The sequence below is a fragment of the Etheostoma spectabile genome, unplaced genomic scaffold (assembly GCF_008692095.1).
Source record: "Etheostoma spectabile isolate EspeVRDwgs_2016 unplaced genomic scaffold, UIUC_Espe_1.0 scaffold00001853, whole genome shotgun sequence".
In the NCBI taxonomy this organism is placed as follows: domain Eukaryota; kingdom Metazoa; phylum Chordata; class Actinopteri; order Perciformes; family Percidae; genus Etheostoma; species Etheostoma spectabile.
The window spans coordinates 90,084-101,140 of NW_022602819.1; the positions used below are offsets into that span (position 1 = coordinate 90,084).

The 11,057-nt window shown below is 38.8% G+C and overlaps 3 non-coding genes across 3 annotated transcripts; all 3 read right to left on the bottom strand.

Moving 5' to 3' along the window:
- Window positions 1–673: 673 nt before the first annotated feature.
- On the bottom strand, window positions 674–745 carry trnaa-ugc (transfer RNA alanine (anticodon UGC)). Its single transcript has one exon. It is a non-coding gene; the product is annotated as a tRNA-Ala (tRNA).
- An 8,732-nt stretch (window positions 746–9,477) lies between these two features.
- Window positions 9,478–9,668, bottom strand: LOC116675391 (U2 spliceosomal RNA). The gene has a single exon (XR_004328406.1). It is a non-coding gene; the product is annotated as a U2 spliceosomal RNA (small nuclear RNA).
- Window positions 9,669–9,945: 277 nt separating this feature from the next.
- On the bottom strand, window positions 9,946–10,062 carry LOC116675383 (U5 spliceosomal RNA). The gene has a single exon (XR_004328397.1). It is a non-coding gene; the product is annotated as a U5 spliceosomal RNA (small nuclear RNA).
- Window positions 10,063–11,057: the final 995 nt, after the last annotated feature.

The following is an 11,057-nucleotide window of genomic DNA, read 5'->3' on the forward strand; positions in this document are numbered from 1 at the left end:
AGGACACTGGAATCTGTGCAATTTCATTTCATACAATGCAATATTTAATACATTAACCTTTCCATTACTGTGCAATATGTATTTACTTAATATTAGTACTTAATCATTTCATTCCATCACTGTGCAATATTATTTATTGAGTGTTAACACTTATCTATGTTTATTCAAGCTGATTTATATGTATACTTGACAGTCACTACACTTTATATCTTTGACTTTATATTTTTGATATTTTATACTGTTATATTCATATATTTTTTGTGTCAACGCTGCAAAGGGATTGCTTTAATCTCGTTGCACAAGTACCGTGTACTTGTGTATAATGACAATAAAGGCATTCTATTCTATTCTAAAACCTGGTGGTGGCTAGAAATCAAACCATGGCAAAATGCTTGCACTGCTATTGTATAAATCATAGTTAATCACTAAAAGAAAGCTACTGCAATGGCTGGGAATCCAACACCGATCAACTGCTTGGAAGGTAGCTATGCTGACAACTATACCACCATCACTGGGCAATGGACTGTTCACTGCAAATCTTGCAAAACATGTGGTCATTTAGACTGATTTTTGCATTAGTTACCATGAACACAAGGAAATTGCCTTTTAATACTTTTCTCTTTCAGAATAAGAGCTTTTGTAACTCTTCTTCAGACCAAACAATAACACTTGTTGGAGATGCCGGGGATTGAACCCGGGGCCTCATACATGCAAAGCATGCGCTCTACCACTGAGCTACATCCCCTGATCATTTCTGGAGTTTTTTTTACTTTTTCTTAAATCATCAAATAAGAGAAGAAACCTGGGTGAAATGTGTAATATTTATGTTGTATATGGTTTCAAAACATGGCGGTGGCTGGAAATTGAGCCTTGGCAAAATGCTTGCACTGCTATGGTACAAATCTAGTCAAAAAGTAACACATCTGTTGCCTTTCTGCTGGACAATACAACGCTCAATGTAAATCTTGTCACACATCTGGGCATTGAGAGATGCATTGTTGGAAACGTGTGGCTTCCAGTACCTATGAGATAATACAATATTGTTCATGAAGCCACAAACTATGTAGGGTAATGCCCGGATCCCTAACAGGGAGTATACCTCCTTCAATGTTCATTTAGTTTTCTGATTGGTTAAGATTTCTGTGGGGACCCCTACCCGGGAAAAATGTTGAAGTAAACTATTGGCCACTTGTGTTAGCCTTGGTGTTTCCGAGGGGGAAAGCCTCTGGGTGACATGTTGCTTAAGAAAGGTTTGTCCTTCATAGTTCTAGTTTTTTTCCAATTCTTCTGGTCACACTTGGCACTATTTCACGTCTTTTGTCTGTAGTTCTCTACTCTGTCAGGGCTTATCTCCGTCTCCCCCACCTCTTTTTTTTGTCTCTTGTTATGTCTCAGCACCAGTTGTTCCTAGTTCCTAGTATTACTATTACTAGTATCCTAGTATTATGCTTTTGGGTCGTCTGTCCATCTCTACATACGTACGCACTTCACATTCTTGTGAATGTGATAACACAGGACCCCAGGGAGGGACTTTCTTTAAATTGGGCAAACTTTTTTACATGAACTTGCAGATCAATTGATGAGATTTTGGAGGTTTAAATGTTCAATGTTAAATTTGGCATACACAACCACTTGGAGTCGCGGATGAACTGATTTTGATTTTGGAGGTCAAAGGTCAAGGTTACTTTTTTGTTACGTCTCCAGAACTGTATATGTTGTAGTGGAATGGCTTCGAATGAAGACCGAAAACGCTTGTCTTTTACTAATAACATTTATTGTTCTCTATGCTGCAGTTTGCACAAGAAAAGAACAGTTTAGGCCTGGCGGACACGGATCATATCTAGCAGCTCACGTTCATCTGCAAATACTAGCAAGAATTGACACACAACTTCCGTGAAGGCTACTTCAAAATAAAAGCATTTCCTGTGACAGTCTTCAGTATAAAACAAATAAAGTTGTGTACCTTTTCAAGTATCAGCTATTAACTATAATTTAACATTTCCTTTTCCGTTTTAAACTAAACACCACACATTCCTTTGCTTTAAACAAACATTTCACAACATCCTCCCGCCCAATGAACTGTTGTTCATTACTATTCAGCCTATCACCTAATTAATCTCTAAAGGGTAAATCAACAGAACAGGTCTCTTTAACAAACTTCCTGTAGTAGTACGAACAGTGCAGGAACGAACAAGTCCATCTCTTCCTGAAAATAGCTCTGTTATCCTGCCCATTTTCCAGGTCTGCCTGGGGGCGTTATCCTCTTCGATCAATATGACGTCTCCCACCTTTAGCAAAGTGGGTGTGGGTATGTCACACTTGTGAGCTGATTTCAATTTCAGCAAGTAGTCCTTTCTCCAGCTGTTCCAAAAGCTGGTTATTAGTCTCTGTCGGTATCTCCATCTCTTACACATGTCTTCTCGACTCACATTGATTGCTTGAGATGGAGGAAACATAGTCTTTGGTGGTAAGGAAGTCAGCCTTTCCCAACTAGAAAATGAGAAGGTGTGAGTGGCTGGGGTTCTGATGCATCACTGTCCACATAAGAAAGAGGCATGGAATTCAGCACAGCCTCCACCTCTGCAAGCATGGTTGTCAGCTCGTCAAAGTTTAGTGAAGCCCTCCCCAGGACCCTCTTTAGACATGTGTTTACAGATCTTACAAGCCTCTCCCAGAAGCCGCCCCACCAAGCAGCTCGCTCGGCAATATACTTCCAGGTGATCCCTTTCTCAGTAAACAACTCTGTAAGCTCTGATTCCTTAAATGACCTCCATAGTTGTTTTAGGTCTTGTTCTGCTCTCTTGAATGTCTTAGCATTGTCTGTGTAAATAACTTTACATAGTCCTCGTCTTGCAATAAATCTCTTTAAAGCTAAAAGAAAACTTTCAGTAGTCTGATCTGAAACTAACTCTAGATGTACTGCTCTAGTCACAGCACAAGTGAAAAGTGTGATGTATGCCTTCTTAGGCTGACCACTTGATCTGACATACAAGGGTCCTGCAAAATCTACCCCAGTAACTTCAAATGGTGGGGACTCTGTGACTCTATCTCTGGGTAACGGAGCTGTAACTTGCTGGGCTGGTCTCACTTTAGTTGTTTAGTTAGGTGGTGTTACATGTTACAATGTAACACCACCCGCTTGACTAGCTGTCTACCCCTTAAAACCCAGAATCTCTCCCTCATTTTCACTAGAGTATCTCTGACACCAGAATGCATCACTCTCTCATGACAGGACTGAACTGTTAACTCAGAGTATCTGTGCTTTGTAGGCAGTACCCATGGGTGTTGTTCCCTGTAACTAATATTAGAATGCTGCAACCTGCCTCCCACACAAATGAGACCATTTTCATCCAAAAAAGGTTTCAGGTCTTTGATTTTTGAATCTCTTCTCAGGTTTTGTCCCTCTTTAAGTTGACAGATTTCCTGGCTAAAACTATGCCCTTGTGTCACTTTCACCCAATACACTTCTGCTGCAGTAAGCTCCTCAGAAGTGAGTTCACCCTGAATCCTTTGACCAGAACGTGCATTAGCTAAAACCTTTTCACCCATGCAGTTATTCTAGACACTGTTTTAACCTGCTGTACTTCTCTAGGTCTAATAGTGGCTCTGCTTCTTCAGTGCTGGTAAGCTGCACTACAACCTGAAACTTAGACCTAAGCTCAGTGTAACTTCATCTAAGCCACCTTCCTCATCAATGTTCTTTGCTTCATCAGCCGATGACAGGGAAGTGGGTCCCTTCCACCACAGCTGCTCTTGGATGAGATTCTCAACACTCTGGCCTCTCATGGGTAAGTCAGCAGGATTAGTTTTGCCACTACAGTGGGACCAAAGTTCTGGATTACTGAGACCTTGAATTTCAGTCACTCTGTTTGCCACAAATGGCTTCCACCTATGTGCTGTGCTACGTATCATTTCATGTATATTGTATGTATGTATATTTTGTGTGCTGCTGTAACACTGTAATTTCCCATTTTTTTGGGATCAATAAATATCTATCTATCTATCTATCTATCTATCTAAATACAATCATGGAATCAGTCCACATATTAAGCTGATTTCTTTCCATGTTCAATGGCTTGAGAAGGTTGTTCCCTAATCTTGCTCCAATCAGGGCACCCATGAGCTCCAAGCGTGGCAAGGTCATTTTCTTTAGTGGGGCCACCTTTGACTTTGATTCCACAAAACTGGTGATAACTTGTCCTTCCTCGTTCTCTCCTTGCAGATAGGCAACTGCACTGTATGCCTTTTCGCTGACATCACAGTAGACATGCAACTTGGATGTCGGTGAGTTTGGCTGTATTTAACTTGGTACCATCTTGGAATTGTAACCAAGTGGAGCTGCGGCAGCTCTGCACACCACTGATCCCATTTTTCAGCCAGGTCTGGGGGCAACTGTTCATCCCAATCAATTCCCCTTTCCCATAGTCCTTGAAAAAGGCATTTTACCCGTATGGTAAATGGGGTGAGAAACCCGATGGGGTCAAAGATGCGAGCTGATGTCTTTAATACACTTCTCTTTGTGTTTTCCTTTCCCTTTAAGATGTCCAGCAGTCCTTTCAGATCAAACACAAAGTTATAATTTTCAGATCTCCAGACTAATCCTAACACCTTCAGTACATTTCCACAAGTGCCGGTTTCTGGTGTGGGCTCTAGTCCACTTTCTGTCCACTTAGCCCTCAGTTCTGGTGAGTTTGTTACCCATTTGCACCAATTCATGCTGGCATGGGACAGAATCTCCTTTGCTGTTGTGGTGACTGAAAAGGCCTTTTCCACACTGTCTGAGCTGGAGATGAAATCATCTACATAGAGATACTCATTAAGTGCCTTCACAGCTGTAGGTTGCTCAGTTTCATATTGCTTGATATGTTGTCTTATGGTTGCCGCTAGCAGGAATGGGCTGGGTGACACACCAAATACCACTCTATTCATCCTCATGATGCGCAGCTCATTTTTACAGTCACTGGTTGGAGGTCCATGCAGCCACAAAAACCTCACAGCATCTTTGTCCCTTTCTGTTAGAGCTATCTGCAAGAATGCCTTAGTAATGTCTGCAGTAAAGGCTATCTGGTGGAGCCTGAACTTGATTAGCACGTCTAACAGAATGTAGTGGAATGGCTTCGAATGACGACCGAAAACGCTTGTCTTTTACTAAGAACATTTATTGTTCTCTACGCTGCAGTTTATACAAGAAAAGAACAGTTTAGGCCTGGCGGACACGGATTACGTCTAGCATCTCACGTTCATCTGCAAAAACTAGCAAGAATACACACACAACTTCCGTGAAGGCTACTTCAAAATAAATGCATTTTCTGTGATGTTCTTCAGTATAAAACAAATAAAGTTGTGTACCTTTTCAAGTATCAGCTATAAACTATATTTAACATTTCCTTTTCCGTTTTAAACTAAACATTTCACAACAGCATATACACGTCAACTTTCTTTTATATTAATGCATATACACATCAACTTTCTTTTATATTAATGCATATACACATCAACTTTCTTTTATATTAATGCATATACACATCAACTTTCTTTTATATTAATGCATATACACATCAACTTTCTTTTATATTAATGCATATACACATCAACTTTCTTTTATATTAATGCATATACACATCAACTTTCTTTTTGATTTATCATCACCATTCATTATGTCGTCATCACTATTCATTATGACATCAACTTTCTTTTTGATAAATGCATATTCACATCAACTTTATTTTTGATTAATGCAAATACACATCAACTTTCTTTTTATTATTGCACATACACATCAACTTTCATTGATATTAATCCACATACACATCGACATTCTTTGATATTAATGCATATACAGATCAACATTCTTTTAATTAATAAATATACACATCAAATTTCTTTGTGATTGATGCATCTACACATTCATTATATCATCATCACTATTCATTATGACATCAACTTTCTTTTAGATTAATGCATATACACATCAACTTTCTTTTTATTAATGCATATACACATCAACTTTCTTTTAGATTTATCATCACTATTCATTATGACATCAACTTTTTTGATAGATTAATGCATATACACATCAACTTTCTTTTTGATTTATGCATATACACATCAACTTTCATTGATATTAATCCACATACACATCAACATTCTTTGATATTAATGCATGTACACATCAACTATCTTTGATATTAATGCATATACACATCAAATTTCTTTTTGATTAATGCATAAACACATCAACTTTCTTTTAGAATAATGCATATACACATCAACTTTATTTTATATTAATGCATATACAGATCAAAATTCTTTTAATTAAAAATGTACACATCAGCTTTCTTTTATATTAATGCAATACACATCAACTTTCTTTTAGATTTATCATCACCATTCATTATGTCATCATCACTATTCATTATGACATCAACTTTTTTGATAGATTAATGCACATACACATCAACTTTCTTTTTCATTAATGCATATACACATCAACTTTCTTTTATGTTAATGCATATACACATCTAATTTCTTTTTTATTAATGCTTATACACATCAACTTTCTTTTTATTAATGCATATACACATCAACTTCATTTTAGATTTCTGCATATACATATCAACTTTCTTTTATATTTATTCATATACACATCAATTTTCTTTTCAATATATCAATACCATTCATTATGTGATCATCACAATTCATTATGTCACCATCACAATTCATTATGACATCAACTTTCTTTGATATTAATGCATATACACATCAACTTTTGTTTTGAGTATACATATACACATCAACTTTCTTTTTGATGTATGCATATATACCTCAACTTTCATTTTCATTAATACATATACACATCAAATTTCTTTTTTGATTTATGCATATCCAAATCAACTTTCTTTTCATTATATCATCACCGTTCATTATGTCATCGTCACAGTTCATTATGACATCAACTTCGTTTTAGATTAATGCACATACACATCAACTTTCTATTATATTAATATATACAGTGGTGTGAAAAAGTGTTTGCCCCCTTCCTCATTTCCTGTTCCTTTGCATGTTTGTCACACTTAAGTGTTTCGGAACATCAAACCAATTTAAACAATAGTCAAGGACAACACAAGTAAACACAAAATGCAATTTGTAAATGAAGGTGTTTATTATTAAAGGTGAAAAAAAATCCAAACCATCATGGCCCTGTGTGAAAAAGTGATTGCCCCCCTTGTTAAAACATGTTATGACTGTGGTTGTCCACACCTGAGTTCAATTTCTCTAGCCACACCCAGGCCTGATTATTGCCACACCTGTTCACAATCAAGGCATTACTTAAATAGGAGCTGCTTGACACAGTAAGGTCCACCAGAGGATCCTTAAAAGCTACACATCATGCCGAGACCCAAAGAAATTCAGGAACAATTGAGAAAGAAAGTAATTGAGATCTATCAGTCTGGAAAGGGTTATAAAGCCATTTCCAAAGCTTTGGGAATCCAGCGAACCACAGTGAGAGCCATTATCCACAAATGGCGAAGACATGGAACAGTGGTGAACCTTCCCAGGAGTGGCCGGCCGCCCAAAATTACCCCAAGAGCGCAGCAACGACTCATCCAAGAGGTCACAAAAGACCCCACAACAACGTCCAAAGAACTGCAGGCCTCACTTGCCTCAGTTAAAGTCAGCGTTCATGCCTCCACCATCAGGAAAAGACTGGGCAAAAATGGCCCTGCATGGCAGAGTTCCAAGGAGAAAACCACTGCTGAGCAAAAAGAACATCAAAGCTCGTCTCAATTTCTCCACAACACATCTTGATGATCCCCAAGACTTTTGGGACAACATTCTGTGGACCGATGAGACAAAAGTGGAACTCTTTGGAAGGTGTGTCCAAGTATATCTGGCGTAGAAGGAACACTGCATTTCATAAAAGAACATTATACCAACAGTAAAATATGGTGGTGGTAGTGTGATGGTCTGGGGCTGTTTTGCTGCTTCAGGACCTGGAAGACTTACCGTGATAAAAGGAACTATGAATTCTGCTGTCTACCAAGAGATCCTGAAGGAGAATGTCCGACCATCTGTTCGTGTACTCAAGCTGAAACGAACTTGGGTTCTGCAGCAGGACAATGATCCTAAACACACCAGCAAGTCCACCACCGAATGGCTGAAGAAAAACAAAATGAAGACTTTGGAGTGGCCTAGCCAAAGTCCTGACCTGAATCCTATTGAGATGTTGTGGTATGACCTTAAAAAGGCCGTTCATGCTCGAAAACCCTCTAATGTAACTGAATTAGGACAATTCTGCAAAGATGAGTGGGCCAAAATTCCTCCAGGACGCTGGAAAAGCCTCATTGCACGTTATCGCAAACGCTTGGTTGCAGTTGTTGCTGCTAAGGGTGGCCCAACCAGTTATTAGGTTTAGGGGGCAATCACTTTTTCACACAGGGCCATGATGGTTTGGATTTTTTTCACCTTTAATAATAAACACCTTCATTTACAAATTGCATTTTGTGTTTACTTGTGTTGTCCTTGACTATTGTTTAAATTGGTTTGATGTTCCGAAACACTTAAGTGTGACAAACATGCAAAGGAACAGGAAATGAGGAAGGGGGCAAACACTTTTTCATACCACTGTATACACATCAACTTTCTTTTAGATGTACGCATATACACATCAACTTTCTTTTATATTAATGCACATACACATCAACTTTCTTTTAGATTAATGCATACACGCATCAAGGTTTTTTTTAGATTTCTGCATATACACATCAAATTTCTTTTTGATTAATGCATATACACATTCATTATGTCATCATCACTATTCATTATGACATCACCCTTTTTTATAGATTAATGCATATACACATCAACTTTCTTTTATATTAATGCACATACACATCAACTTTCTTTTTGATTAATGCATATACACATCAACTTTCTTTTATATTAATGCAGATACACATCAACTTTCTTTTTGATTTATCATCACCATTCATTATGTCATCATCACTATTCATTATGACATCAACTTTTTTTTTAATAAATGCATAAACACATCAACTTTCTTTTTTATTTATGCATAAACACATCAACTTTCTTTTTCATTAAAATGACATAACAGCTGCTACTTAGCAGTTCCCAGTATATTACTACTTCCCAGTCCCAACCCTCGCGGTAATTCTCACTTGGTGTGCCGCTTTCCAAATCCAAGGCCTCACCTATTCCCACATTGTCACAGGGCCAATATTTTGTCCTTACTGTTTTTTTTACCAATCAATAGTGCAAATCTTGCTACACTTTTGTATGGCTTTATCTTGTCAAGTATTATAACAACGTTTTGATACCAGGAACCCAGATCATTCAGTTTTTAAAACAACTTCTGACGGTAAAATCTGCCAGCCATGTCTCTTCAGGTCCATTGACAGTTTGGGCAACGGGCAGCTCCACGTGCATCGTTAATTGTTTTTCCACAAGACAGAAGATGGGTGCACCGTTCCCAGCGATGCTGCAGTACCGGGTCGATGCGTGGAGTGAATGGAGCAAGCCCCTTTTTCAACTCCCATTGCTAAAAATCCATTTAATATGTTGTCCCCTGATAGAGGACATATCAGATATTAAACTGATAAGAACAGATACTACACTTGATCTTAGCCAAAAGGCCGAGAAGCGATGACCACCACCTCTATGCTGTCAGATGCGACCTCCCCGGACGGTTCTCAGTTGTCACGGTCCAGTAATTTTAAATGGACATAACAGCTGCTGCTTAGCACCCAGTCCAAGCGCTTCGTGGGGAAGCACAAAAAGTTTTAGTTAAAGACGGCAATTTTTGTTTTCCCAATTGGTCAAGCTCCTACCAACGTGCAATATTCCTATGCTGTCACATTTTGGCTACGTTTAAGAATCTGAGTTTCCTTTTGGAGAGCATATTTGTTTTTCACAAGTACAAAAGGCTTAGCCAAACAGCAAAGCCCACCAAAAATAATTTCAACTCATAGGTGTTCCTCTCCACGGAAGTCTTTAGTAAAAGGCGAAAGACTTGTGCGTTATGAAGAGAAACCAGAGTAAGTGCAGCCCACTCTCGAGAGCAGCCGAAAACGCCAGTCTTCCCAGTCCCAACCCTCGCGGTAATTCTCACTTGGTGTGCCGCTTTCCAAATCCAAGGCCTCACCTATTCCCACATTGTCACAGGGCCAATATTTTGTCCTTGCTGTTTTTCTGCCAATCAATAGTGCAAATCTTGCTACACTTTTGTATGGCTTCATCTTGTCAAGTATTATAACAACGTTTTGATACCAGGAACCCAGATCATTCAGTTTTTGCGACAACTTCTGGCGGTAAAATCTGCCAGCCACGTCTCTTCAGGTCCACTGACAGTTTGGGCAACGGGCAGCTCCACGTGCATCGTTAATTGTTTTTTCACAAGACAGAAGATGGGTGCACCGTTCCCAGCAACGCTGCAATAAAAGATTGAATGGAGTCAAGCTTTTGCCAACGTGCAATATTCCCATGCTGTCACATTTTGGCTACGTTTAAGAATCTGAGTTTCCTTTTGGAGAGCACATTTGTTTTTCACAAGTATAAAAGGCTTAGCCAAACAGCAAAGCCCACCAAAAATAATTTCAACTCATAGGTGTTCCTCTCCACGGATGAGAATAATGCGACTATGCGTACATGGGATTATAAATTGGACAGAATGATGAAGGTGGTAAATTTATGGAGGATGAGGGGTTTATTATTGAAAGGGAAGGTTGTGGTATTGATTTCTCTATTTTAGTCTCTGGTCACTCATGTAGCCTACTGGAGACGTGCGATTTGCCGTCTGCAGTGTTGAAAAAATTAACTGATATGGTTAACATTTTCAGCGGAAGTCCAAAGCCGCCCGCGTTCGACATACGGTTTTAATTAATGATGTCAAGATGGGGGGCCTAAACTTAATGGATGTGGAATCAAGAGGGATGCATTACGGGTCAAACTTGTTGGTAGGTTTTTGTATCCAGAATGTAAAGCAGCGTGGAAATCAAATTTTGAAAGCGTTTTGTTGACGGTAGGACACTGTAGTA